Source organism: Natator depressus, chromosome 18, assembly GCF_965152275.1.
Source record: "Natator depressus isolate rNatDep1 chromosome 18, rNatDep2.hap1, whole genome shotgun sequence".
NCBI classification, from domain to species: domain Eukaryota; kingdom Metazoa; phylum Chordata; order Testudines; family Cheloniidae; genus Natator; species Natator depressus.
Window position 1 is genome coordinate 17370955 of NC_134251.1, and position 27850 is coordinate 17398804.

The 27850-nt window shown below is 38.8% G+C and overlaps 2 protein-coding genes across 6 annotated transcripts in view; one reads left to right on the forward strand and one right to left on the reverse strand.

Moving 5' to 3' along the window:
• The window catches only part of GNB1 (G protein subunit beta 1), an 83913-nt gene extending 58267 nt beyond the window's left edge, over window positions 1–25646 (reverse strand). The window contains exon 1 of one of the 3 annotated variants that reach the window (XM_074975501.1): window positions 25383–25646. The gene's annotated coding sequence lies outside the window, so the exon portion shown is untranslated. Of the gene's footprint in view, window positions 1–24917; window positions 25049–25382 lie in introns of those variants that run through there. The other 2 variants (XM_074975499.1, XM_074975500.1) reach the window with 2 other exon arrangements.
• Window positions 25647–25667: 21 nt separating this feature from the next.
• Window positions 25668–27850, forward strand: part of CALML6 (calmodulin like 6) — a 69026-nt gene continuing 66843 nt past the window's right edge. Inside the window, exons 1-2 of one of the 3 annotated variants that reach the window (XM_074975504.1) lie at window positions 25668–25720; window positions 26826–26915. The gene's annotated coding sequence lies outside the window, so the exon portion shown is untranslated. Of the gene's footprint in view, window positions 25721–26158; window positions 26175–26520; window positions 26582–26825; window positions 26916–27850 lie in introns of those variants that run through there. The other 2 variants (XM_074975506.1, XM_074975505.1) reach the window with 2 other exon arrangements.

The following is a 27850-nucleotide window of genomic DNA, read 5'->3' on the forward strand; positions in this document are numbered from 1 at the left end:
CCAAGCACACAGAAAGTTTAGTTAACCCTCTTTATCTTGTCCTCTGTTGATTAGACTGGTGCAACAGGGCAGTTTTGGAAAATTAGGATTAGCAAGCATTTTTGGCCTTTCCCCCCCCATAATGGAATATCCATCACGGGATGGTGCATAACATCTCCTCCTGCAGAGGCACTCATGAAGAGCTGCCTCTCCCAAAACACCCACCACATTCCATCGTTACTAGCAACAATGACACCAAGCTGCCCCCAAAGACTGGGTGGCCCCCATACTGCCAGAATATTTGGGATTAACACCTTTTGCATTTCCTGATTGATTTTAATTATCATATAACTGTTGCATCAATACTGTTTTTAAAGTATATAAATATACTGTATACTTTGTGACGGGGCAAGGCCAGATGGCTATGGAAAAGTAGTGGGAGATAGATATATTAGCTCCAGGCTAAACAAATCCCTGGTACCAGCTTAAGTGAAATGGAAGCTGCTCCAGGTCAATTAAGACACCTGGGGCCAATTAAGAACTTTCCAGAAGGCAGGGAGAAGGCTAGGTTGATTGGGACACCTGAAGCCAATCAGGGGCTGGCTGAAACTAGTTAAAAGCCTCCCAACCAGTCAGGTGGGGGTGCATGTCAGGAGCTGTGGGAGGAAGTTGCGCTGTTGGAGATGCTGAGTAGTACACACCAAATCAGGCACAAGGAAGGAGGCCCTGAGGTTAGGGTGAAGTGGAGCTTGAGGAAGTGAGGGCTGCTGTGGGGAAAGTAGCCCAGGGAATTGTACATGTTATGTTTCTAAAAGGTCAGCTACCATAGCTGATACTATTAGGGTCCCTGGGCTGGAACCCGGAGTAGAGGGTGGGCCCGAGCTCCCCCCCTCACCTTTGCCCCCTATTAATCACTGACATTGGGAGACAACAGAGACTGTGCAAGGAAAGATAACTTCTCCTTACCTCCCTCGCTGGCTTATGATGAAAATGGCTCAGTAGACTGTGACCCTTGTCTCTAGAGAGAGAGAAAGGTTACGTGGAGGGTCACAGTGAGCCTCTGAGGCTAGTGAAATCTGCCAGGAAACGCGGGACCCACGGAGGCAAGGACAGAGCTTTGTCACAACTTATATAAGTAATATAAATATGGACTGTGTAAGGTTACTTCCTTAACTGCTTCCCAACATTTATAATTGTATCTCGTAACTGTGCACATTGTCAACACAAACCTGGATGTAAATATTAAAAAGCCAATGACTACATTTAGTCTACTTATAAAATTTAAATTCATAAGGCTACTGTAGTGTTAAAATTCTTACTCAAAAAGCATTACTACTGCTATCTCAAGAGACTTCACCACCACCATCATACATCTCTCCACTGGGCAAAATTACCATAATAGAAACATTAGTGAAAGACTAGAAAATTCTTTTTATTAAATATATTTTTTTAAAAATCTCTAAAGTTAAAGTTCCTTGCTCACATAATACAATTATCTCCCTACTTTTTCATAAGCTTGGGGAAGCCTGCATGAAACAGAGAAAGAAAAATGTTCATGATTACTAATGGAAACTGGAAAGGAATCAGAATGAAGAAAAGCCACACCCTAAAGCTGCACACAATTACATACTGCCTCTAAGTTAGCTTTTTGTCTTTGTTGCTTTATATATATATATATTCATCTTAACAAAACCAGAGAGTAATATGTCTTAGTGTGGCTTGGTTTTTCTTTAGATTTCTAAGATTACTTGAGATCAATATAAAAAGATTTACTTTTCAAAGAGAAGAAATATTTGAGTAGTGTTAAGAGTGGATGGAACACAGCTGTAAAATAGCATATTTTGGATCTATTCTACTTAAACTCTAACATATAGCAACACTAGCTGTACATATGGAATGCAAAAGCTGTTATTTTGCTAAGCAAGTTATATTACACTATCATTTTAGACAAATAAAAGGGTTTAAAGTATTTCAGAGCTGGAATTTCTTTATGCAGTTACCAAAACAAGAAATGCACAACTGTTAAAAGCAAAACCACACTAGAAATTAAAGGTTTTATATGGAAGTTATATGTAAAATACTCAGCATTCTACATGAATGTATCTAGCTGACACACTGCAATTTCAAACACACATGAAGAATGAATTAGGTTTCCAAAGGTATCAATTCCTCTTTAGGAGAAACCTAACTTCATAGCACATACATGGAGAAATAGATCCTGGAAAAGAAGTAGATTACCACTGTTGAGAAGAGACCTCTGTGAGGATGGTTTTTAGGTGACTAGATACAATACATATTTAGCAATTGGCTCATTCCTTCATCTTCTGCATGAAATTTCCTTTAGGAACACTTCCCTCAACCGTCACCCACCCACCTCCAAAACTGGCACCTTTAAGGAGACAGTAAGTTAATACCTCACACAAGACTAAGGGAAGTCTAGTACGCTTACATGGATGAATATAATTTGTTCAGAGGTGTAGACACTAAAAGTAACTGGGCACCAGGACTGAGGGTATGAGTTAAACCATCATCATAATGGATAAAGGAGCTCAAAGGCCACATGTCTTCTAAAATATACCCAAAAGCGTTGTGACAAGTGGTATTTTGGCACAGAAAACCTGTTCAGCGTTTCAAACACGAAGCTGGAATCAGAGATTTGACTACCTTCACTGTGATGTTGACATTCTGTTGTTGTCATTGTAGGTTGCAGTGACACTTGAGAAGACTGGATGGTTCAGTGTACAGAAAATAGGGTCTTTTTCCTCAAGATTGTTTGTTTAAAACACTACCGGTGAGTTGCGATTCAGACCAGCTCAGTAGACAATTGTCTACACTACAAAAATATCACAAATGGCACTAACTGCAACTCTTTTTGCAGTCCTAGAGGAGAGGCCAACGGCACAAATGTGAACCTCCCTCTCATTCCCAGAGCTGGCATCTCCAGGTCAGGCTAGAAGCGCATCAGTGTCAAGGGGAAGATGGATGAAGAGGTAGTTTGTACTGCTGCTCATGATTAACCTGTTTGTTAAACTACAATTGTCGTCTCCCTGCTCCAAAAAAAGGTAGGCCTATGCTACTCACAATTAACAATCATACCAAAAATAGTTTGGGGGGGGGGGGTGTGTGGAATCCTTTTCCTTAGGATCACATGGGAAAGTTATACTAAAAATCCAACACAACAGAACATAGCTGAAGTGACAAGTAAAGAGAGCAAAAAAAATCTAACCATACTTGAGGAAATCTAACCTCCTTACCTGAAAAGTAGAATCCACGTTTCCAGGTAAAAAACATGTTAGTTGCACCCTCAGATTCAACTAGTCTGAACCAACTGAACTTGTAGCATTCTGTCCAGACAACACCACACAACAGTGCACTTAGTAATTCCTTGTCAAGACTGGAAGAACCAATTTTGTCCATAACAACTCTGGCTCAATTTTCAATGGATGCAAAGAAAATTGCTCCACTCCACAGTTTGTTTTTCTATAATTGTAATAAAAGACCTTTAGCTTCAAGAATGCTTAAAGCACATTTAAAAGAGAACAAAAAATTATAAGAGCCACTAGGAAACCTGGGATAATGAGAAAAAAAATATACGCTGTGGATTGAAAACTTCAAGACTGCAAAGGGGGAGGGGGATAAACTTGTAAAGGACACATGATTATAATACACCCCAGTTAGACCTTGTTTCATGATATGGTAAAGTATCTGCATCCGATGAAGTGACCTGTAGCTCACGAAAGCTTATGCTCAAATAAACTGGTTAGTCTCTAAGGTGCCACAAGTCCTCCTGTTCTTTTTGCGGATACAGACTAACACGGCTGCTACTCTGAAACCTGCATGAACATGCAATTTCCGATGCTTGGCTGTTTGACAACTATGCAAAGGGAAGATTAGAAGCAATTTAATTTTTAGAAAATTTGAAGTATGGAGACAACATATGTTTAGAATTTGTGTCATCTCTTATTATTAGATCAGCTGAATCAATGAGTTAATGGTTTTGGAGAGCTTAAAGAAAGGAAATTCCAACAGCAGCATATTTTCTTCTAAAAACAAAAAATATGCATTAAAATCAAAGGAGTGGAAGCAGTCTGTGTTGTTGATCCAAGCAATTTACAACTAATTCCAGCTGTGACAGAGCAACCAATGACATCATCATAACCTAGCAAATACTTACAATAACATCCCCTCCTAACTAGTTTTCAAAGATAAACGTAGTTTAGCAAAAAGTTGTTTCAACACATTTAGACACCTACTTCATCAACCATTTTGAAATGTATCGTGCATTGAGCGCTCACACACATCTTTGCTAGGCTACTGAAAGACTGAGCCCTTCTTAAGTTATGTATCCTCCATCAGACAATGCACTGAATTAGATTTTACACCAGGTTATGCTGCTACCATAGTTTTCATCTCCTTCCTTACTTGATTGCCCCTAATACTGAACACATTAAACCAGTGAAATGAAGAATACAGGCTACAAGTGTTTCGTGAAAGCACGGTTGGTTTTTACTGAGGAGGCTGTAAAAGCGATCTTCAAGAGATAATGTATATTTGATGCACTTTGTTCCTTTGATGCATCCGATGAAGTGAGCTGTAGCTCACAAAAGCTTATGCTCAAATAAATTGGTTAGTCTCTAAAGTGCCACAAGTACTCCTTTTCTTTGTTCCTTTAGTGATGTAAAACTGGTTTGACTAATACTAGAACCCTATGTACCAAGCCAAATCATACTACAAAAAAGAGTGTTCTACATTACCTAAAAGCAACAAAATAAGATCTCACCCAAACTATATTCTACACTGAAAAGCGTACAACTTCCAATGGTAGCAGAACCTAGAAGTGTTGCAATCAACTTACACAGTTCTTGAGAGAAAGCACAGATTCAGAGACTCCCTCCCCCCTTGCCTAATATTGACCCCATGATAAAATTAACAAGTTGGACTAACAACAAAGGGACTATATCATCCAGTCTTTGGGGACTCCAACAGTGATTTGAACAAACATTCATCCAGACAGAATGGTCCTACTGATGCATTTTCTGAAGCCACAATGAGGAGTACCCTCCTAAAAGCTCCATCAGCTGATAGCTGCAAGTGTAGCTAACTGTGTGAACACATTCAAAAATACACAAGATGAAGTTCCAGCCCAGGAGATCACTTCTGTTGGACAGCATGCTCTTTTTGCCCATAAAGCTACTGCTTGCATAGAGCACAACTTTAATGCCTTCAGATAGTTACATACTGAGGATGGTTCTGGTGGAAAATAAAGCATTTCTTCTCAATAGCTCAGGGCCCTTATGCCAATACTCTCTACAGATGTTCCTGTAATCATAATGCTGCTTATTGAGAAGTACAGGGAGACTAAACTCCTGGAGGCTCAGTGTCAGAAAAGAAGATTAAAAGAAGTCAGCCTACTTGGGATGGAAAGTTGGTGGTGCCTTTCTCAAATTTAAAAACAGCAGATATATGTTAATGTGGGTAATGTGTGAGCTGATTTAACAAGTTTACATAGACAATCGTTCTAAAATTGGATTCTGATTAAACTAAACTCATATCCCAGAATATTCACTTCTTTAGAAATCTCATTTCAAAGAAGACTTTTCAATTCCATGTTCAGACAGAGTCTGGTCAAGGGCTGAGATCCTGACTCTTGTAGGGCCCTCCTATATCAATATAGCCCAGTTATAACATCTATTTCAATTCCTTTTTGACTGACTGCTGCTATTTTAATCTTCTCTCTATAATAATGGAGCTGTGGCTGAAGGAGAGAAAAATCCATTCCTTGAAGAGCTGAACCCTCCAAAAACTGCCCACTGAAGGAGGTAAAGGCCAATTAATAGGGGAGCAAAAAAAATTGCAAAAGTATATGGAGTTTTCCCCTTTATATGCTCTATAGAACAGACAGGAATCGAGAAACTATCCAGAGACAGAAGTTATACCGTTCTGTTCAAAGAGGTTGAACCCTGTCACACAAGAATGACTGACAAAACTAATCTGTTCTTTGTTTCTGGAGAGTAAAAGGGAAGCCCAGAACCATGAATGATCTGAGAACTGGTGTGATACATGACATTCATGGGAGTACTTGCAGAGATATTTTCCTCCAATCAGATTCTCATGAATAAGAAAGCAAAAGTTAAGATTAGCTGCTCACATAGGACAGCTTCCCAAGATGCAGAGTGAGCACTTTTTGGTGGTTATGTGCATCGTGAGCACTAGAGACTGATCACTTTTTACCTGCCTCTGAAACTTCACACACAAGAGCACAAATTCCATAAAAGACCTAGTTTCAGGGAAACTACTCCACCCTTTCATGTGCTGAGAACTTATGGAATGGGTATGATTTTTTTTTTTTAAACACCTCTTAAATTTGAGTTGATTTTGCTGTAGTAAAAGTGAGAAAGTGAGTGGAGCCAAGCTTACTGTGGACAAAGCATTGTTTCCTCACACACAGTTCAGCCTGCACAGTATATTCCTGACCTGCAATATTCATGTTGTTCTAGTGAAGGGCTTCTACTAAGCCTCAGTTGACTATCATGCTGACTTGCATGAATAAGGCTTACTCAAATTAAAGTATGGACATTTTGTTTTTGCAAAGATTCCTAGACATCTTTAAATGACAAGATTCAGAGGCAACAATCCCACTTGATTTTTAAATATTAAAACACCTTCAAGGTTCGCTGTTCATACATTAGTTTCCCCAACTAGGCTAGTAGTGTTCAATGAATCGTGAAAGAATGAGACCTCCAACCTGATGAACCTCATTCACAGTTACAAATACAATTTTTATAAAAGTAATGATTGTTTACACAATGCCAATTTAACTATAAGAAAAATTGGAGTGATCAAGTTTATTTTTCTCTTTGCTACAGGTTTTTAAGTGGCATTTTAGAATAAGTTTCAGAGTAGCAGCCGTGTTAGTCTGTATTCGCAAAAAGAAAAGGAGTACTTGTGGCACCTAAGAGACTAACACATTTATTTGAGCATAAGCTTTTGTGAGCTACAGCTCACTTCATTGGAATGCATCTGATGAAGTGAGCTGTAGCTCACGAAAGCTTATGCTCAAATAAATGTGTTAGTCTCTTAGGTGCCACAAGTACTCCTTTTATTTTAGAATAAGTGTTCATCACCGGACCTGTGAATATAAGATAATGATGTAGGGTATACTCAAGTCATTTACTACATCAATCTTGAAAGACATGTAATTTGCAATTTTCCTGAGGTTTCATTAAGAAAGAAGGATTTTCATGCCCTTGGTTACCAAATTCTGGAAACTGTATCACCTCTCATGCTTCATAATCTTCTCTGAACTGATAAGCAATTCTAAGTGTGATCAAGTAGCAAAGAAATTACTTATTTTAACCCTTCACTGTAATATACTCCAAATAAAGCAAACCTATATAGATATTTGACAACAGTATCACAGGACAAACTAGCAAGCAGCAGAAAATTAAAGATGTGCCATACTATACCTTTATCCAGCTGTTCATAGTAAACATAGTATGTATAGCAACCACTCTGATCTAATAAGAGATGCCTTCAATACTGAGGTACGACAACTGAATACAGCAGCTATATCAGAATATTTGAATTGATTCATACTTCAGCAAAGTTCAAATTTGTATGGTTTGTTGCATCCTCCCCTTGCACAAATCAGTGTAAAGGGAATTTGTTAAAGATAAAACTTTGGTAGTCTTATTTTTTGAGATACTACACTCATTAATTACAACTCAACATCCCCTTATTGTCACACTCATTGCAAAGACGACCTTACATCTCAGTAGCAAGAGACAATGGCACTTTAAAGAATCAAGCTACTACCCCTTTTTCTGCTCTGATGACCCATCAAGTCAATTTTCACTTCTGATCCATTAGTACTAATAGCAAACTGAAGCCATCATTTCCTATAGTACTTATAATTGACGTTACAGGAACATAAAGCTGAATATCAGGTGGGGTGAAAGGAACTGCAGAAGAGAAGGAATACAATAATTTAGGAAGATTTAGAATAAAAATGTATTTTTGTTAAGCATTATCCGTGTTTGCTGTTGTACAGCACAGAAGATAAGAGTTCCTGCCTCAATGAGTTTATAATCAAAGAGATCACACAAAACACAGAAAGGCTTTCTACAGCATGTGTATGTGAGGGTGACTGAATTTTTGATATGGGTGGATCAAAGTGACTATTCATCCACAAAGAGATTAGCAGAGGACCATAGAGAATGGGCTACCTCCATTACAAACTTCCAGCAATGGAGAGGACACCTAAGATGACAGAATTTTTACTTAGAACAACAAAATATGAGATATTGCACATAAAGCCATAGCGTTATCCCTGGTTGTGCTTGAACTGAACTTTTAGGAAATCTATCATTTCACTACAGCTGTTAACGCTAGTGCAACTCTGCAGGTGGCAGCAGGAGAGGGAAATACTAGACCAGGTCCTATTTATTTTTGTTTTAAAATCACCATGTTGTCTAAGTGCACTCTGAGGCCTCGTCCACTCTTAAAAATTAGATCAACCTAGTTACATAGCTCAGGGCTCTGAAAAATTTAGTGCCGTAGGTAGGATGACCTAACCCCCAGGGTAGACCAATCTAGGTCCACAGAACAATTTTTCCATGGCCCTAGCTACCACCTCTTGGAGAGATGGATTAACTAACATTGGCAGAAAACCCCCTTCCAGCAAGGTGGGAAGTGTCTGTACTACAATGGCACACTGCAGTAGCTGTGCTGCTGTAGTGTAGATATGACCTGAGTAGGTATGGATCACATGGCAGTAAGTCATTCATCACCTGAGACATGCATTCCTCAGTGCTCCTGCCATGGAGCTGCTCTAACATTTATCTCCTAAAAATGTCTGGTGTAGCTGAGGCCTCAGGCTGAACACAGAATTAGCAATGCTGTTTCAGCCTAGAGGCTTACAAGAACAACCTGTGCAGGTAAAAAGTAATATTAACCACAACAGAAAGAACTTGACTATTTTTAATGCGACTATTTATTCCTAAAAAAGGCCTCCTGACCAAAACTTTACTTTCAGATAGTGCTATCTTAAATGCTTATTTTGGAAAGTATAAAAACTAACATCCCTCAAGAGTTGAAAAAAACTGCGGCTGCAATATAGCAATTTCCTATCTGACATTTTAAACTCAAGTCATGGTTCATATCATCGCCTGCTGTGGAAAAATCTTTGGAGGTGTAAAAAAGTTCTGTGCATTTCACGACATGGAATGCCCAGTGTTGCTGCCTCATGGGGTGGAGGAATGCTAGTTGACACAGAAGTGATGTAAGGCATGGGCTTGCAATTGTATCAAGGCATCATGAAGAGGCTGCCTTTCAGCGTAAGCTCTGAATGTGGCCACTCTACCATTGGTTCCTGTCTGCTACTAGCCCCACTGAGGTGGGAGGAAGCTTTGATACTTCAGGGTTTTGTGCCATATAATCCACAGGATTTCAAGAGAACACGTGCCATCCAGAGAAGCCACTCCACAGTTCTGGCTCCCTCCAGAACCCCAAACTTGTAATGCTCATGGAGAGGGGCTCCTACCAACTTGGTCATATCAGTTGTGCTCCCCTCCTGCAATAGTCAGCCCCAAATCTCACTTTTGGTCCGTTATAGTCCCTTCTAATGTGCAATGTATAGGGCCTTAAGTATCTGAATACACAAATCCATCTTCTTAGTACTTAAAGTTCAGAATTATTCTGTGGACACAAGTAAAATGTTTTTACATCTCTTACTATTTTGAATTCCAATTTTTTAGAACTGAATAGGAAAGTCAAACAATAAGAACTGAATGCCCCATTTCCTTCTTTGGGCACATGTTATTTTTAGTTTTATCTGCTTTTTCCATGTACATATATCCAATACTACTATAACTCCATGTGGGTTGAGACACGCTCCCTGAAGCTCAACTAATTTAAAGTGCTATTCCTTAAAAAAACAGATGAAGTATTGGGCTACATGCTTTGAAAAACAAAGAACTCTCACTCTGAAGATTCTTTGCAGGAAAAAAACAACCCCAATGAGCTATTTGGTTAGTTTTTCACTTTCTGTGTCCCTTTCCCAAATTGTGGTTCACATCTTTCTGGCTATGTGACTCCAATTCTCCAGCCCAAATACAGGCTAAACAAGTCTTGAAAAAAAGTGGTGAAGTTCCACCACAAAGGGATGGCAGGATTCTGAGGGATCATGCCACTGAAGTTCTACCTATGGGCACATGGAGGGCATAGAATCAGCTGAAGGAGGTGCAGGGAGGGACATGGCCAATAGATTCACAACTATGTAGATCCATTGACTACATCCTCAACGAAGGGGTGACAGTGGGTTAAACACACTTAAGTCTGGTCTACACTAGAGTTAGGTTGATGCAAGACAGCTTACATCGACATAACTATGGAATTGTCTACACTTACATTTCACTCCTCCCAACATAACTGCCCTGCTATGCCAACTTAATAACTGCACCTCCACGAGCAGCACAGAGTCAAGGTTTATGTAGTCATGTTGACAGTGTAGACACTGCATCGCTTACGTTGACCGTTACTGGCTTTCAGGAGCCATCCCAAAATGCCTCACATGGACTCCACAATAAATACAAATGCTCCTGGTGAGGACGGGCGCTGCTGACACAAGGAGCAAAGTGCAGACATGCACAAGCTGTGCAATTACTGTGGCAGCTGTATGCCAACATAAATTAGGTCGGCTTAATTTTGCAGTGTAGACATGGCCTTAGAAATATTACCAAAACCTAAGGTCTGCAGCAGAAAATATGGATTGACTCTGCTGCTACTTTATGATAGGGAGGAACTGTGCTCCCAAGGGCCTATGAAAAATCAATTTGAGCTTTGAACACAATAATGCACTTGTGTCTTAACAAAAATGCTTTCCCCTGCTGCTTGACCTTGATAAAATCATAAATCATGCTGTTGATGACATTACCACTGCAATGGAAGTGACATCAATATGAGTATTAGGACCTTCATGGTGGGATTAAATTGGAAAAGAGTGGTTGTGTTGGAACAATACCTTGTTTAAACACAGATATTGGTAGTCAAAAATAGGAACACTAAAGACACGAAAAATTAATTTATATTTAAATCTAGATGATAAAGACTCACCCAGCATGCAATCCATCAATGCTCAAAAGCAAGTGATAGCAAAATTTAGTTTATTTCTTTTAAATGATCACCGTTTATTCTGTACACTATGCTAATTAAATACTTAGCACAGTCTCAAAATATAAAATTAACGATTAAGATTTTACTTTAGATATTTTAATTTGCTGTGTACACTACATCTAAACTAGCATAATAATCCTTTTCCCTTTACAAATACATGCCTGCTAATCAGGAAATGAAGTCAAGTTGACAAGAATCAGCTATTGCTCCTGTTCTCATCACATCACTTAGGCTATGTCTACACAAGCATTTTTGTCAGTCAGGGGTGTGGAAGAAAAAAAAAAAAAACACCCTTGACCAAACATAAATTTCACTGACAGCAGCGCAGGGGTGGACAGTGCTATGTCAGCGGGAGACTCACTCCCATTGACCTACCACTTCCAACAAGCGGCGGTAGCTTTAATTATGCCAATGGGAGAGCTCTCTCCTGTTGGCATAGAGCAGCTACATGGGAAAACTTAGAGTGTTGCAGCTGCATCAGTACAGCTGTGCCATTGTAAAATCTGTCATCTAGACACAGCCTTAAGGTAGAAGAGCTTAAGAAGAGCTCTATGTAAGCTCGAAACTTGTCTCTCTCACCAACAGAAACTAGTCCAATAAAAGATACTACCTCACCCACCTTGTCTCTCTAAGGTATACCAAGGCAGCCAATAAAATTTTAACAACTTCTACAATGGTACTTTTAGCAGTGTGAATTAATCCACACATTAAGATTCCAACAACCCAAAAATATGAGAGATGGTCAACCTGAGCAAAGAGTTCTTAAACTCTTTTCTCAAGTAGTGCGAAGCGCAACAACAGTGCCTAAAAAACATCTAGGCATATTTTCCATGTGCAGAATTAGTGAAAAAGTGTTCTGGCCACAAGCCCTTATCCAGCAAGGCATTTAAGCCCATGTTTAAAGTTAAGCATGTGAGTAATGTCACTGACTTCAGCAGAACTATTCACACTTAAATGTCTTGCTGGACTGGGACCTTAGTGCTGTAAAGGAATACAAACTGTATTGAAAATTAGTTTGGCTACTTATATTCCACCATAGATAAACATTATGCTTTACTATACAGATAAAGACAAATTCCCTGCTTCAAAAACCTTGTAATATTAGGGCCTGATCCTGCAAAGCACTTTGGCCATGTCGATTCTTACCACTGACTTTAACGGAACTATGCAAGATGATCCCCTTGCAGTATTACGGCCTTAAGACAAACCGAAAAGGACTAACTGAGGGAAGGATTGAACAATGGTACTTGAACTGCCTTCCATCCATCATACTTACCACTCAGTCCTGGCTATACACTAATATGGAAGCTGTAGCTTGTTCAACTGATCTGAACATCTCTACCCTTGCTCTCCCACCCATCCTTACCAAATATAGGACTAGGAAGAGAGATTTCAACCCCTACAAGTATCTTTTGTGCGAAGACTTGAATAGACAAACTTAAAAATTACTAGCGTATTTGACAAATTTCAATGATTGAAATGTAAAAATTCAGAAGCCCAAACAATTAAGCTAGTATGCCAGTCTTAACAGAAAGAGAAGGACGCCAAGATTTAAACCATTCCAATTGATCTGTACTGATTTACTACTTATAAGTTCTCTGAAGACATACATTTTCACACTGGACACCAAAGCTAACAAATATTTTTAGACGCACCCACTAAATAACGATCTTCAGAGATTTAAATCTGACACGGTTTTTCCAATTTTATAACAAACCTTGCACATTCTAAGCAGCGTAACTGTTCTGTAACTCTTCCAATGCCATAATCCACAGTAAGCATACATGCACAAAAAGATCTCATTCCATCAGCCTTTATGTTGCCAGTTCATACACCGATTGCTTGTAGTCTCCTAGTTATCGTTACATTTTGTCCTGCAAAGCCAATAAAAAGCTACATCAGAGCTCAGGAAAGTGGCAATGGAAACAGAGCTTTTTTACCTCTAGGGCACTGGGTCACATCCAGTTCAAGTTGGTAGTCACCAAAAGTTATAGCCATCTTAAAAGCAGTTCAGTGACCCCCTATGCGACATGTACTGGTCTCAATACAAATCTTGGTGGACAGGTGTCCACATCCCAAAATCATAACTGCCATCCTTGTCACCAGTGGTACCAAGGACTGAACAGGAGGCTAAGGAAGGGTGGAGCAGTAGAGACTTCCAAGGTACTTAATTATGGGGGAGGGGGAGTGTCTGGGAACACAGAATGCTTCTTGTCTCAGCAGCCAGTGGGTGTGGGGGAGTGGGGCTGAAGAGTGGTGTTCAAAATTTATCTGATGCCTTTCAGTCATAGGCTGCTACAAAAGATAGAATCTCTGAGTAGAATCTAGGGACAACACCACAGCAGAAGTTGCAACATCTGGAAGGTGGGGAGCCTCAGCTTCTCACCTGGGTATTGTCCCTCTTGGGCAGCGCCCCCTATTGCAGGCGGATTTTTTTTTTTTAATAAATATTTCGTTAACAGGTTTAATTCCTCTAGATAGTACACATCTAGGGAAGAGTGGGAGAAGAGGACAGAGAAGACACAGAAGCATTGAATTCAATGTAGAAGGGAAAAAATAAGGGGAGGAGGAAGAGAGAAATAAGAGCAGAAACCAACAATGAGAACATCACAGAAAAAAAAAAGTCAGATTTATTTTAGGGAAAAAAAAGCGTACATGGAAGCGAGGAAAGGAAAGATGGTCTAACAACAGAGCAATATGATAAATTGTTAAAGGACTAGGAATCAAGAGATCAATGTTATCTCCCAACTCTTGCTCTGCATTTGTACAATGGGATTCCAAATTCTGTTGCTGCTTCTAAGTGCTATTGTAATACAAATAGGCTTTTTTTTTTTTAAATACAGTAAAGAGAAAGTTATTTGAAAATATATTCCTATTACTTATAGTACAAGACAGCCAGTACATACAGCGGACCCTCGCTAGAGAGGACGTTGCTAGAGCGCGGATTCGCATATAGCACGGTCGTGGCAATGGATCCCAAATTTAAATATTTAAATTTTAATCCATGGTAACGCAGCCCCGCGCATGGATCCCGAACCCCGCATTCTAGCGAGGGTCCGGTGTATTCCTTTAAATTGTAAGGGGACATGGTTTCAAGGCCCAGCCTGGAGACATGCTATTTTTCACTCTGGATAGTAGACTGAGTCCTCAGGCTAATAGGCATCAAGGAAATTCAAGACCTGGCTTAGTATATGAGTTCATATTTAGCTTTGTGGAAAAAAAAAGAGGTTGCAAGTGAATAGAAACATTAAAAGATCACATTATATGCAGGCCATCCTCTTATATCTGGAGATTTGCCAGGATACTTTACCACAAAACTTTGAATGTGGTTTGAAACATCTTCCCCATTGTCAAGGAATTTACACAGCTTAACACACACACACACACACACACACTTCATTTTCTCAGGATATTCTATTCAATGACAAAAAGTGGAGGATTTGAGGAAAATGCTACAAAATTGCATCTAAAAAACTTATGATTAAATCTTATATATACACAACACTAAGATGCAATAGCAGGTTAGAGAACGCTCAAGTAGCCACACCTACAAACTACTACACCTGGGTCTAAAAGCCCTATATATTTAGGTTTAAGTGTTTTTGGATTTCTTTCTGCTACCAACAAATATGTTTGTATTAACAAATGTGTTTATATTAAGGAATAAAAGCATTTCCCTACAGTGCTGAAAATCCAAGTACAAGGCTTTTCCGAGAATTAGAAAGTAAACAGACTATGAAAGGAAAGTGAAATTGACTAGTCTAGCTTCATTGTCTAAACTGAGTGAAGGATAAATTAAATTTTTAAATATCTGATTACACTTTATTTTTCTCCATTTATACTATGACGATGACACAGGCAATAAACTTTTAATTTTTAACCCAACACTGTCTCGTTCAACAAAAAGACTTCACTTTCTAACAATTTTATGCAGCCTCGAACTAATTCAAACTTTTTCTACAAAGAGCTAATAACTTGTCTAACAAAACCTGCAGTAGCTGCAGTGATTGTAGTTTGATTGTCCAGGAAGTCCCAATACTCCCATAATAGTTGTCAGAAGCATTCAAAATATGAAAGAGCTACTGCATAACACAATTGGAAGCTTATTTATGGACATAACTGGATATTTTTAATCAAAACAGCTGATCAACATGTTTGAAGTAATTTAATTTTTCTGCTCAGTTGCTAATCTCTGAAAATGTCCTAACTGTGCTATTAACATTTTATATTATTTGTTAAACAGCAATAGTGGGCTTGGTACTGTACAAGACATGGAATTTACAAGCTAAGCACACTTATGTTCTGCACACTGGACTGGACGGGACCTTTCTGCATTAAAACCCTGATGAGTGCCTATTCTGCAAAACCGGCAAGCTTCAAGGTCCAAAACTTGTGAACCCAAGGCAGCCGAGTATAAATTCATCTCATTCTAAGGATATATACAATTTGTTTCTAGCCCTGACAAGTAATACAATCTCAAACTTCAAAACACAGCAATTCTTAAATAATCTTATTTTCCCATATCATTGCCATACACAATTACAACTACTTCAAATTAGTATAAAGCAGTATTCTAATTAGAGGATCATGATATATTGGCTGCTAAAATCATATATGCAATGAAGAGGTGGCAGAAAGATAATGCCATATTTTGAAGTATGGGATTCACTTACTGGGCCACTGGAGCTCCTCTTGAAAGTGAAAAGAGGAACTGCTTATGATGTCAGCAGCAGCACTAGACTAAAAGGGCTTCTGAGAGTGTGCTAGGCAAGGGAACTCCCACAGAAAAAAATAAATATAAACCGCTAAGGGTTTTCTTAAACCATTGAGAAAGTTTAAAGTGCGAGCTTGGACCAACCTACAAGAATTCTCTAGTCATCCAAGTTACACTTTTGAGCCTGATGAATTCAGCGTAAGATCCAGGGAACTACAAGACACCCAGTCTTTCAATGTCTGCATCCAAATGGTATGAAGTATTCAAGTGAGGATAAAAGCTGAAATGACTGCAGTTTCTGGCTTCTGTCATACTGACTTTCAACACATGTTCACGGGTCAGCAATACTTTGACTCTAGTGTATGGCTCCAGCTTATGAAATTTATGAAAATAACTACATCAATTTAAAAATTAGAACACTGAATTTATGGGTCATTCAGCTATAAGTCCAAGAAATATTTCTTATCTGGTTTTAAATAGCAAAGGGAACAGTCATAACAATAAACAAGTTATCAGGCACAGAAGAGGTGCATACTGATTGCCAGGCACTGTGTCTGCCAGCGCTTAAAAAAATTCAGGACTTCGTAACTGCAGCATAATTAAATTGCTATAAACATCAAGCAAGCTGTTGGTGATCTTTGTACAGACAACACTTCTGCGTAACAGACAGTGGTCTCTATCCACTAAGATCTTCAGCACCCCTAATATTCATTACCTTATGAAGAGTGTGTGACAGGACTATCACCACTGCAACACATGCTTATCCTTTCTAATAGTTTAATAAAATACAGGAACTTTTACTTCCTTGGTTGGCATATTATAATCTGATTTGGAGTCTCGGAGATATCAGCAGGATACAACACCAGGAACCCTTGCCCCTATTTGTCTGCCTTATTTTGTCAGCCCTATGGAAAGTAACAAGTCCCATTTTTTGTTAGCCCACTTTGACAAGAGCATCTTCTAGGACATGCATCTAATGAGAATTTCTACAATTTAAAATTAGCTATGAGAATTAGATTTCTTTTTAGTTTCTTACAGCATAAAAATGTCTACTTTGTTAAATTTTACTATGTTATTTATTATGACCAGAGCCAGAAGATTTATATTATACCATCATAAACCTCAGTGTGACAAACTTGATGCTTATGTTGACGCATTTTAAATACAGCAAAAGTCTACTGTAAATACAGCACAATACTTTGCACCAAACATGCCATATATCGAACCTCATGGTCTGACCTAATGAATTGTCAGCCCAACAATTTTAAAAAAAGGTATACAGAGAACAAGGAAGAGGAAGAGAATTCATCTTGAGCCTGTCAATATAGCTTATTCTCCTGAGATCAAAACAGAACTTATGGCATAAGTCTACAAAAGAAAGCTTGCAACAAAATATCACAGAGTTTCACAATGCATACATAAATACTAAAACAAGAGGAATGATATAGCCATAGTCTCTATAAGTTCAAATCTTCAAACTGATCAATGTTCTTGTCTGCCCTTAGATTTTCTACTTTTAAAGCCCTAACGACAACATTAATTCTTGCAGAATATCATGTAGTTCAAAACCATACAATAACCTACATATTTTCCTCTGGTAAAAAAAAAATGTCTGGCATAATCAGTGTTGCCACAGGCATTCAAATGACAAATTCAAGTTGTCCCAAGAATGTGCCGACCATTACTATTGGTCATTTAAATTCAGTCTCTAAAGCAGCTACCTTGTAATTTGAAAGTGAACAACTGTATATTCTTCTGTCAGAAAAATCTGTTAGTAATCTGTCTGAGCTTCCCACACAGCACAAAAAACCCACCCACAGTAAATACCTGTGTAAAGCTCCATAAACTTTCAGATAAAATTCTAGAGCACTTCTATTTATAGACAATGTGATTTCAGTAACATTCTCAGTTGTTGTAACTTATTTCCTCAAAACAACATGCAGGCTAGCTAGTACCCCAGAAGTGAAATTTACATGAGTTTGCTTATAAACAAATAAGCAAACAGAACACAAACGATAGAGATATTTGGAACATAAAATGCAGAAAGCAAAAGGTCTTACATAGTTTACATAACAGATGAGAAGTATAGAAGTATTTGACTTTAGGGAAAAATGAATTCTTCTTTATGCAGGGGGAAGATAATTACAAAAGCAGGTAGCAGTTAAAATTATTTAGAATATGAATAGAGTGGTTTACAACAGCAACAATGAAAGGGTACATCACAATCTTGACTGTTAAGAAGAAATAGGTGAAACTTTCATGTCAGCAATGCCTACCCATCCATGGTGGTTGTGATTCTTTACCTCTGTCATAAAGTCTTATGGCAGCCTTGCAAAATTCAACTCACTCAACTTTCCTGGACCAAGTAAATTTTTTGATTACTGAATGAGGGTGAACAAGCAGCTTTGGTGCCTTACCTGGTAGAATGCTCACAACAAGTTTGTAAGGCCGCATTAAGGAGTTTCTGGAACCGCATATTTTGCTATTATAAATTTTTTCCTTTCTTGAAAGAGTTGTAGATAATGACAATATATTTTAATTATGATCCTTCATACTTGTATTCAGCCATATGGAATCTGCCATTGTAATAAAAGCAAACTCAACATTCTAATTATGGACAATCCAGATTTTATAATTAGGAATGCTGGTGAATTTTGCTCAGAGGAGTGTGGTAGCATTAGATATTCAACCATAAATACAACTGACAACAGCTGGAGCACAAATCAGAATTACTCGCAGCAACAACAGGACATATGTAAAATGCTGTTCAGCTATCCAACATTCAAGTAATCCTTAGCATGTGTCAAAGATGCTTCCTTTTCACACAGTTACCAGAAATTAGAGAGATTTTGCAGGCTAAAAATGTAAATACATTAGGTACTTTTTACAAAGCAAAGTTTTAATACTAAAAAAAAAATATACCTAGAGCAGTACACGGTGTTTCTCCAAGACTAAAATTTACACAGTCAGACATGGTTTCTTCTTTTATCATTCTTGTCTTCTGCTACTTATCCTCAGCAACTGGCTTTCCCTTTAAGTATTCTCTATGAAAATGTCAAACTGAAGATAATCTGGTCCTTGTCACTTTTGCTCCGTTATAGGGCTAGCTGCACTTCTGGTACACCCCCTCAGGTCTTAGGCCTTGCATCTTTACATATCCGGGGGTGGAATTCTACAATTCTGCCACTCTTGGGCTTCTCTACATAAACATTTAATCCCTGGCAAGATGGGGTGTGCACTAGCACACCAAGCACTGTCAGTATGTGTCAGCAAGCTCCACATGAACAGTTCGGAAATGCGCTTTGATCTAGTCCTGTGTCAAAGAGAACTAAATTAAAGTGCATTAACAAACTATTAACGTGCGTCAGCAGGGTCCACATGGACAGTTAGTTCACAGCAAGCTAGCATGGAGTAGATTCATGCTCCTACTTGCCATGGACTAATTGTTCACATAAATATGACCTTAGTTAGATCAGGCCCCGAGCTGCAATAACCTGTGTAACAGTGCTTACTCAGAAGGTCTGAGTCCAGGAACTTGCGGCTCTTCTCTTCAGGAATATACAACCATTGGCTAACAACAAAACACCTTTTTACAACAAACTTATTTATTTTGCAGTAGGAACAGAGCATGTAGACAAAAAAAGATTAGAAAACAAGGTACATCCATCTCTACCTTATCATGCTCTGATGGTAACCTAAGCAGGGCTAGCTTCTTTAGACTCCCATGATAGATGTTTGTCTCTCACCCTGGCTGCCCTGCACAACTATCTATCCCCTTCTCTTTAGGGGGTGTTAGCTTTTAAACCATCCCTAGTTCTTTTGATCTCCTGTGTTTGCAGGTCTCCTCCTCTCCTAGCATTGTCTGAAGTGTTTGCTGAGAAGTGACTTATTGGCCATTCTTTTACCTTCCTGCTTGTTTTTTTCCTGACACCCCCATATTAAACTAACTCAATATATTAATATAGTAAACGCCAGAACATACAATATTCATAAATTACAGAGCAGCTCCAAATCAGTCACAGGTCTAGAGAACCAAACAGAAGTCAATGTTCAAACTAGCATTTAAAATTACTGTGACTGACCAGTGGATGATTATTTTGGAGTCTCACCACCAATCATGTTTATGCTTCTGTGAAGTTTCAGAAATTTTACTATGGTTTACATACAAGAATGAAAAAAAGCCAATCTCTAATTACAGTATGGCTGGGAAACAATGAGTATATATGCAATGTGTAGCAAATAGGCACTGTGTCTTAAGATGTTCCCAGGTTATAAAATGTAGGCTATGTGGTTATCCTTTAGCTAAACATCTAAGACTTTATTGCACAGGAACTTAAGGCACAGAAAAGAAAAAAAGAAAAGAAAAAAAAAATCAACCAGTGCCCTTTACCACACTAGACTTCCAGCTGGAGTCTTCAACCTAAATACAAGTAATTATTTCTTAAAATTGAAATACTTTCACATCAGCGTAATCTAATTTCAATACTGCAGTTCAACAATGATCATATAAGCACCAGGGTCAAATTACATATACAAATATTAAAAAATTTGGATACACTATTGTTACCTGAGGTTCACAATACCATTATTTTAAATGGGTAATAGAAATCTGTCCTTATATAATACTCTACCTTTAAACATTTATGCATATATTTGAATATCTACATTTTTTGCTTGCATTGGGAAGCCTTCTAAGGAAATGCAAATTACCATTAGATGCACAAGTAATCAAAGACACAGTTAACAGTCAGCTCAAATCTTTTAAAAAGCTTTTAATGTTCTGCTAAACTACCAATTGGCTCAAGTATGTACAGATTGTGTATATATTTTTGGTCAATGCAAAAAAAAAAAAAGTTTTCAGCTGAGAAAGCTGAAAAACTAATATAGATATGCCACACACCCTTTGGAGATATATTAAATTGTGATCCAACATTAAACTGATCCATATATAATTTTTTAAAAGTTAATTTGTGACTTTGGTTGCAAGAAAAACAATCCAGATTTTCAATTGGGTAAACTATTTTTTAGCCTGCACTTAAGGCTATAGTTAGAAAACACCCTTGCTCTCCACCCTATCCTGACCATCAAAGTAACAGAATCTAACCAGCACAGGGTTATCAACGTTCTCCCTACCACAACCACTAATATGTTACGGCAAGAAATGTTGGCATTAGTCAGTGTAGGCATGGGAAAGGGGGGGGGGGGGGGAAGAGTCCTAAGAAGATTTGTCTAATAGTAATTCAACCATATGACTACATGATTTCTCATTTCCATTTGTTAGTATCAAACTAGTTGCTAAATGGGAGTCTCAAAACAATACGGTATGCCATATGGCTAAAACTGGATATTAAAATTGAGAATATCAATTACCAATCCACTAATGCTGAGAGCCAAAAATCCATGGACAGTAAGAATTTAATCCAATTCAAAGACTGCAACATGAGCCAAGCCTTATCTACAGGAGGCAAAACCTACAGTCATTTTAGCAGAAAGCTACAAAATACAAATTTCAATCACAAGAATAAACTCAATTAGTAAATGCATCACCTCCTTAATACTTCTGTACCTTTAACCTGGAAGTTGCAGGGAATCAACCTAAGAAAGAATTTATCCTGCTTTGTTAAGAATATATTTCTGGATCTCAGCTTTCTGAAGGGATCTAACTTAAAACCCTTCTTACAGGAACTATGTAAAAAGCACACTTTTTAGCAAAATTACATATACAGTTTATATCCCTACATTCTGATTTTATATAGTTACTGGTATCTAATTTCACACTGTGGTTGAGAAATCATAACTCAAAACAGAACTGCTAAGGAAGATCAGTTAGTTGCTTCCTACATGACCTAATTTAAACCTTTAGAACACCAGGAAGTTGTTACACACAACAGCTAGCAACATCTTGTTTGGTTTGGGGGAAGGGTGTTATACACAAAAAAGAGATATATATATATAGTTAATGAATATATTCCAAAGCAATCACATTTACATGCTGGGTATACAACAACCAAAAGTCAAACTATTCTTCATCTTCCACAATAGTTGCTAATTTCCAAGGATATTAATACACGAATAAGGAAAATAGTTTTAATTGTTTCAGTTTTTAAATTTAAGATCGATTTACTAAATGTTCACAATTGGATAAACTTATGCATTCAAATGGTGGGAAACACTGCTAGCTTTTTTTTACCTTAAGAAATTGTGAATTCTTATTAGGTTTAACATTCCATCTTCAAGTATGTTTCTCAAAGTGAGGGTAAGGCCTCAAAGCTGTTCCAGCTGGATTTACAGTAGATTCTGAACATGAGGCACCAACAAAGATTTCATGAAAGGATGCTTGCTACACAATGACCTGACAACTATAAGGACTAAGCAGGGATAAATGTATATGATCTTAGTCGCCCAATACAGGAACCTACTTTATTTTTCAAGTTCTTGTTCTTACCATGAAAAACAAGAAGAATCTGAAATATTAAATACTAGTGAATCTAGTTTTAAATTCAATGGCATAAAAAAAATAAATATTCAAACTGAAACAACACTGACAGGTTCTTAAAGAAATGTCCTTCAAATGATTTATTGAACTAATTATATAGATGTAGTTAATTTCTTCAATATTTATCTTCATTTTGAAAAATGCTATCATTATGCATTTCCTATACAAAACACAAAAATGGAAACAAAAACCTTAATCACAAATAAGGTTTTTGTAGCCCAATACAAAAGTAAGCTATAAAACAGATTGGTTATACTCTAAATAACCAATGGCAAATGATGGATTATAGAAAAAATAAATCCACAGAGCAGTACTAAAACTCCTGATCCATTATCAAGAGTTTAGAGGTCATCTGAATACAGAAGACATATTACAAAGCAGCAAAATATTTTTAGAATAGTGCAACATGTATTTTAAACTTATTAACAGTCATTTGAAAATGCTTGGGAGTAAATCTATTTTATTAAATACTAACTGGAGAGTTTATTTTATTGAGGATGTGAAGTTAGAAATAAAGTTAACACTAGTATAAATAATAAACAACATCATAAACTACCAAGAGGAAATTTATACCTTTCTGGAATATATACTTTTTTTAAAAAGTCATCTTGTAATGTAATTTTAAAATATGACATGTACCATATAAAACACAGAAAAAGGTTTTAATATCCAAATAACCTTTTTCTTCCACCTCTCTATAATGGAAAGAATAATGCCCTAAGTATGACAACTATTTCAGGTCAAATGCAGTTTTAAAAGCCTCCACATATCATCTGAACATTCTCAAGCAGAAGGGAGCTTCTCCTTTGTATCACAAAAAATGACTACTTGGGGTCTGATTATTACTAGACTGGTAAAACAAAATTTTACAAAGCCACTCATACAGGATTTTATATACACATTCTGGATTATGGAAAAATGTTTTTTTAAGTCTATTTGTGGCTAAAATAGAAAACAAAGAAAAACGTTCCTAAATGCCATTATAACGGGCATTAGATGATAGAACAAAATCACGTTTCTGTTTTATCCAGTCACAGCCTATGTGAAAATTTCAACAAAACTATTTACTCCTCCCACCTAGTCTATCCTCCCATGTATTTGGGGGAAAACCTACAAAAATTAAAACAGGAAGAAAAACGTTTGTTTTACCATTCCCCCAATCCCCTTCCTACCACAAAAAAATAGGAGAAAGCAAACAAAAAACAAAAGACATCCAAAATACAAGTAAGGAATAAGATCTACTTTGGCAGAGCTATGATGAGGAGGAGTTGAAAATGAGAGAGCTGCCTTGCTGCAAACGCCATCTTGTTGCAGTTATTGGGCCCAGGCACAGAAGGATCCATTCATTCACAGCAAAAAGAAAATCAAACACACACCCTCGGTAAGCTGCAGCCACCAAAACAACTGCACTATTATCACCTCGCTCCCCAAAAATACACTCTTATCTAAAAAGACTGATGCTTAGCACTTAAAAAGAGTTTAGATCTCAGTGCAATATCTTATTTTTTCACATGCATTTTACATATAAATCGACAGCACTTTGTCTTGATTCACATCCTTCTGCTCAGCAAACAAGCTTCAAAATGTAGAATAAGCCTCCAACGACTAGGTGCAGAAATGATCAAACTGCAAAATGTTGTGTCTCTCATTTCAGTCAGTTGTCTACAAGAACGATTTTGCTGGATTTTTTTTTTTTAAAGCTTCCTTTTATTGTCAGATGTTCTTTCCTCTTTGTTTCTAGTGTGTAGACAATACCTAATAATGTGGCAGTTAACATCATGGAAAGGATGCCGTATTTGAAATGAGTCCCAAGTAGTGACTTGGTAAGAGAATATTGAAAAATCACATTTGTTAAAATTTCAGCTAATCTTCACAAGTGATTAATTGACATCTTGGAATAACCTCTATGTCATCCTGACTCTCTTCTAGACAAGATTATTTTTAAAGTCTTGCCTATTCCCTAATTTCATATTCATTACTTAAAATATACACGACTGTACATCCTTTTTCATTTTTATATGCAGTTTTAGAATTGAAATTTAAAAAGCTACACTTTGAAAACACCTTTAATGGATAAAAAATGTACTGAAAACCTTTTCATAACTAAGCTTTGAATTTGGGGGCAGGAGTTGTTTTTAATATTTTTAACACTTCTTCCATGGAGAAACTCCCTTATTCTGCTGTAGCAAACATCCTCCATGATCTTCGATATTACACTTACAGGCACACAAAAATATGCAGCACCATAACAGATGGAGGAACAACAAATATGCAAGCTAGATTAAAAAAAAACATAGCTAAGGGATTAACACAACTATAGACCATACCCACCCTTCCTCCCACAGCAAAAAAACAGTGTGAACCCATCCTCCAAGCCTCAGATGTTCCCTTTTCTGGGCTAGGGTCTGCTTGGAGCAGCCTTACCCTGTTTGTCACACCCTTGTCTCCTCTTAATCAATTTTCCACCATTACAGCAGAAACACACCACAGCATTTTCTTGAGACTCTCCCTCCCCCAACACTCCCTCTGTAGGGCTCGGTTTCTTTGCCAACTCACCTTTATACCTTAACGCACACACACATATACACACACAAAGAACAGCACAGTGCCTAGTGCAAATCACTCCAGCCTAATTGCAATTAAAAATGGAACCCTGCAAAACCCCGGGTTCTCTTCCCTTCTGGTCTTAAAAAACCCTTCAAAAGAAAGACTCTCCCACTCCTACCCCCACCTCTTCCTCCTCCAGCAGCTAGAGAGAGACTTGCTAGGGGAAGCTGAAGGGAGGTATTTTCAATCTCTCTATGCTAGTAGGCGCTGGACAGGCTGGGGGCAGGGGAGATCAGGGGACATGGGGGGCTGTTAGCGAACGGGAGGGGCGGAAGAGGGATTGATGAGGGGGGCAGAGGGCAGGAGAGGGAGAAGAAGGCGGGGAGACACAGGGAGAAGGGTCCTGGGGAATCTGGGGAGTGGGGCAGCCGGGGAGCAGGGAGCGTCCGCGGGAAGGGGTCCCCAGGCCCTTACCTGCCCCTCCGGCCGCTGCTCATTAACGGGGCCGCTGTGTCCGCCGCCCGCGGCCCCTGCCCACTCCAGCTGCGTCCCTACCGGGCTGGGGGAGCCACCCGCGCTGCGTCTGGCCGGTCCCGGGGAGGCGGCGGCGGCGGCGGTTCGTGGGGGGCCCTGGCTCTCGGCTCCTCCTCGCGCGCTTGGTCCCCGCTCAGCTCCCCGCAGCCATCGGGAAGCGGAGCCAGGCTGGGCGCGGTAACAGCCCCGCCCGTGCGGCCCGGCCGGGAAACCCCGGCTGCCGGTCCCGCCCCGCCTCCTGGGCCGGCCCCCGAGCCCGCCCAGCGCGGCTGAGGAGGGTGAGGCGCGCGAGGGCGGTGGGAAGGGCACTGAGGAGAGGGGCATGGGAGGAGGGGAGGGCAGTAAGAAGGGCAAAGGGGGAGGTGGGGAGGGAAGTGGGGTGAGGTAGCAGCAGCGGAGAGGGAGAGAAGGCGAGGGACACTGGGGCTAGGGAAGCCAGGGCCACCAAGGGACTAAGCAAGAGTTGGGGACGAAGCCTTGTTTGTGGGTAAAGCTGCGGGTAGTTTCAGGCTCTGGGGCTTTAGCACGACACTGGCCATCCCCAGCACCATCCCAGGATTCATGCCCACCAGACAGAGCCAGCCCATCTCACCCAAAAGCTCTTTAATTAGCCTCTCATACAACAGTGGGGGCCGAAGGGAGAGGGCGATGAGGAGAACGGAGATCAGGCCAAGTAACGTTTTTCTGGTTGAGCAGTTTATTTCTCTCTTCGGGACCATGAAACGCGGAATGGTCAGTTTCACTTTCTGGTTCCCAGGCTCCATGCAGCGGCTGGACTTCTCCTCTGGAGGACTCTCCGGCCCTGCATTGCTATGATTCTCTCGGGGAAATGTTTAAATCCGGAGGTAACGGTCTCCGTGTCAGCAGCTGAGGTTTTGTAAAGGATCACCAACTTTTTTTAAAAAATTAATTTTTGAGCTTCGCCTAAGCAAAGGTGCTCTTGCAAAGAAAACAGTTCCTTTTATTACAAAGTTAACATGAGAATAAATTATCCCCCCAAAAGAAAGTTGGGTTTGAAGAAAGAAAAGGACGCGACAATAGTCAGAGACCTCAGTGAGGTTTTTTTTTTTTTTATTTTTAAAGATATAAGAAACCTATTCGCTTTCAGGATCTTGGAGAAAAAGCTACAAAGCAAGAAGGTTGGAAGTAGTTCCCTTTTACTTTACCACTGGGACTCAGAAACCAAGCAGTGACATAATCTAAAATAATCAAACACAGATGTCCCTGTAGGGTTTTATTTGTATTGCAGCAGTGCCCATAGCCCCAACAGATTGGAACTCAATTGTACAGATATATAGTAAAAGATAGTCCCTCCCCCAATGAGTTTAATCTAAGTAAGCAAAAGCAAGGATGGGAAACAAAAATATTATTCTTATTTTACAGCTGGGGATTAAGGTACAGAGAGATCAAGTGATCTCCTGCATCCCAGTTTAGTGACCTAGCAACAAGACCTGCTTTCCTTATGCCACAAAAGTAAGTATACAGATACACCAGTCTTTTTTCATTAACAGTCCCACATGCATTTTCCTGTACTTTATTACATTAAGTCACATGTGAGGACTTCTCTTCTTGCCTAACTAATTACAATGAAGCCCATAAGAACCAAACAAACTCTTTACCCAGTAAAACCCACAGAAAAAAGGTGGCTTAAAATCCTGTCTGTATGTGTATTGATAAAGCTAGAAAAGAAAAATAACACTAATTGCTTGATAAACCAAAGAAAAGAAGTTGCTCTTTGTAGCTTCAAAACTTTCCTTTGTAGGTCTGTAAATGTCTCCTTCTCCAGGATTTAAATTGCCAGGTATGTGAGGAAGTGCATGCTGGGAAATGTTTGTTTAAAAAAAACAACAACCCTCCACCCCCTCAGAATTGGATGGTTATGAGTAGTTACTAAGAAAGAGTAAGGATAGTTTTGGTGATTATGATTCAAGAGAATGAGTTACTTGGTGTGTTAGTATAATATGAAATAACTTAGGTAACTATATTTTTATTTTTGTTTGTATAATAACTATTCAAATGTGTTTCGAAAAATCTTACATCTTGTGTTTGATGTTACTGGTAAGTTTGAGGGTGGAATCCTGAACAAAACAGGAAACTTTACTTAGGTGTCTAGATCAGAGGACTGAGCATCACAATTCTTGGGTTACATTCCCAGTTCTACTATTGTCCTGTTGTGTAACCTCAGGCTATTTGCTTATACCCCATTCCTACAAACATTTATGGGTGTTTACCTCTATGGACAGGTACAGTCCCACTAAAGTCAATGGAACTACTCATGTGTAAAGTTGGGCATGTGCCTAGAGGTCCCAGATTGTGGCCTTGATCTCTCTTATGCTTAATTTCTCCCATCTGTAAACTAGTGATGAGACTTAACTATTTCAGAGGCTTATTGTCTGCTTTACTGGGTG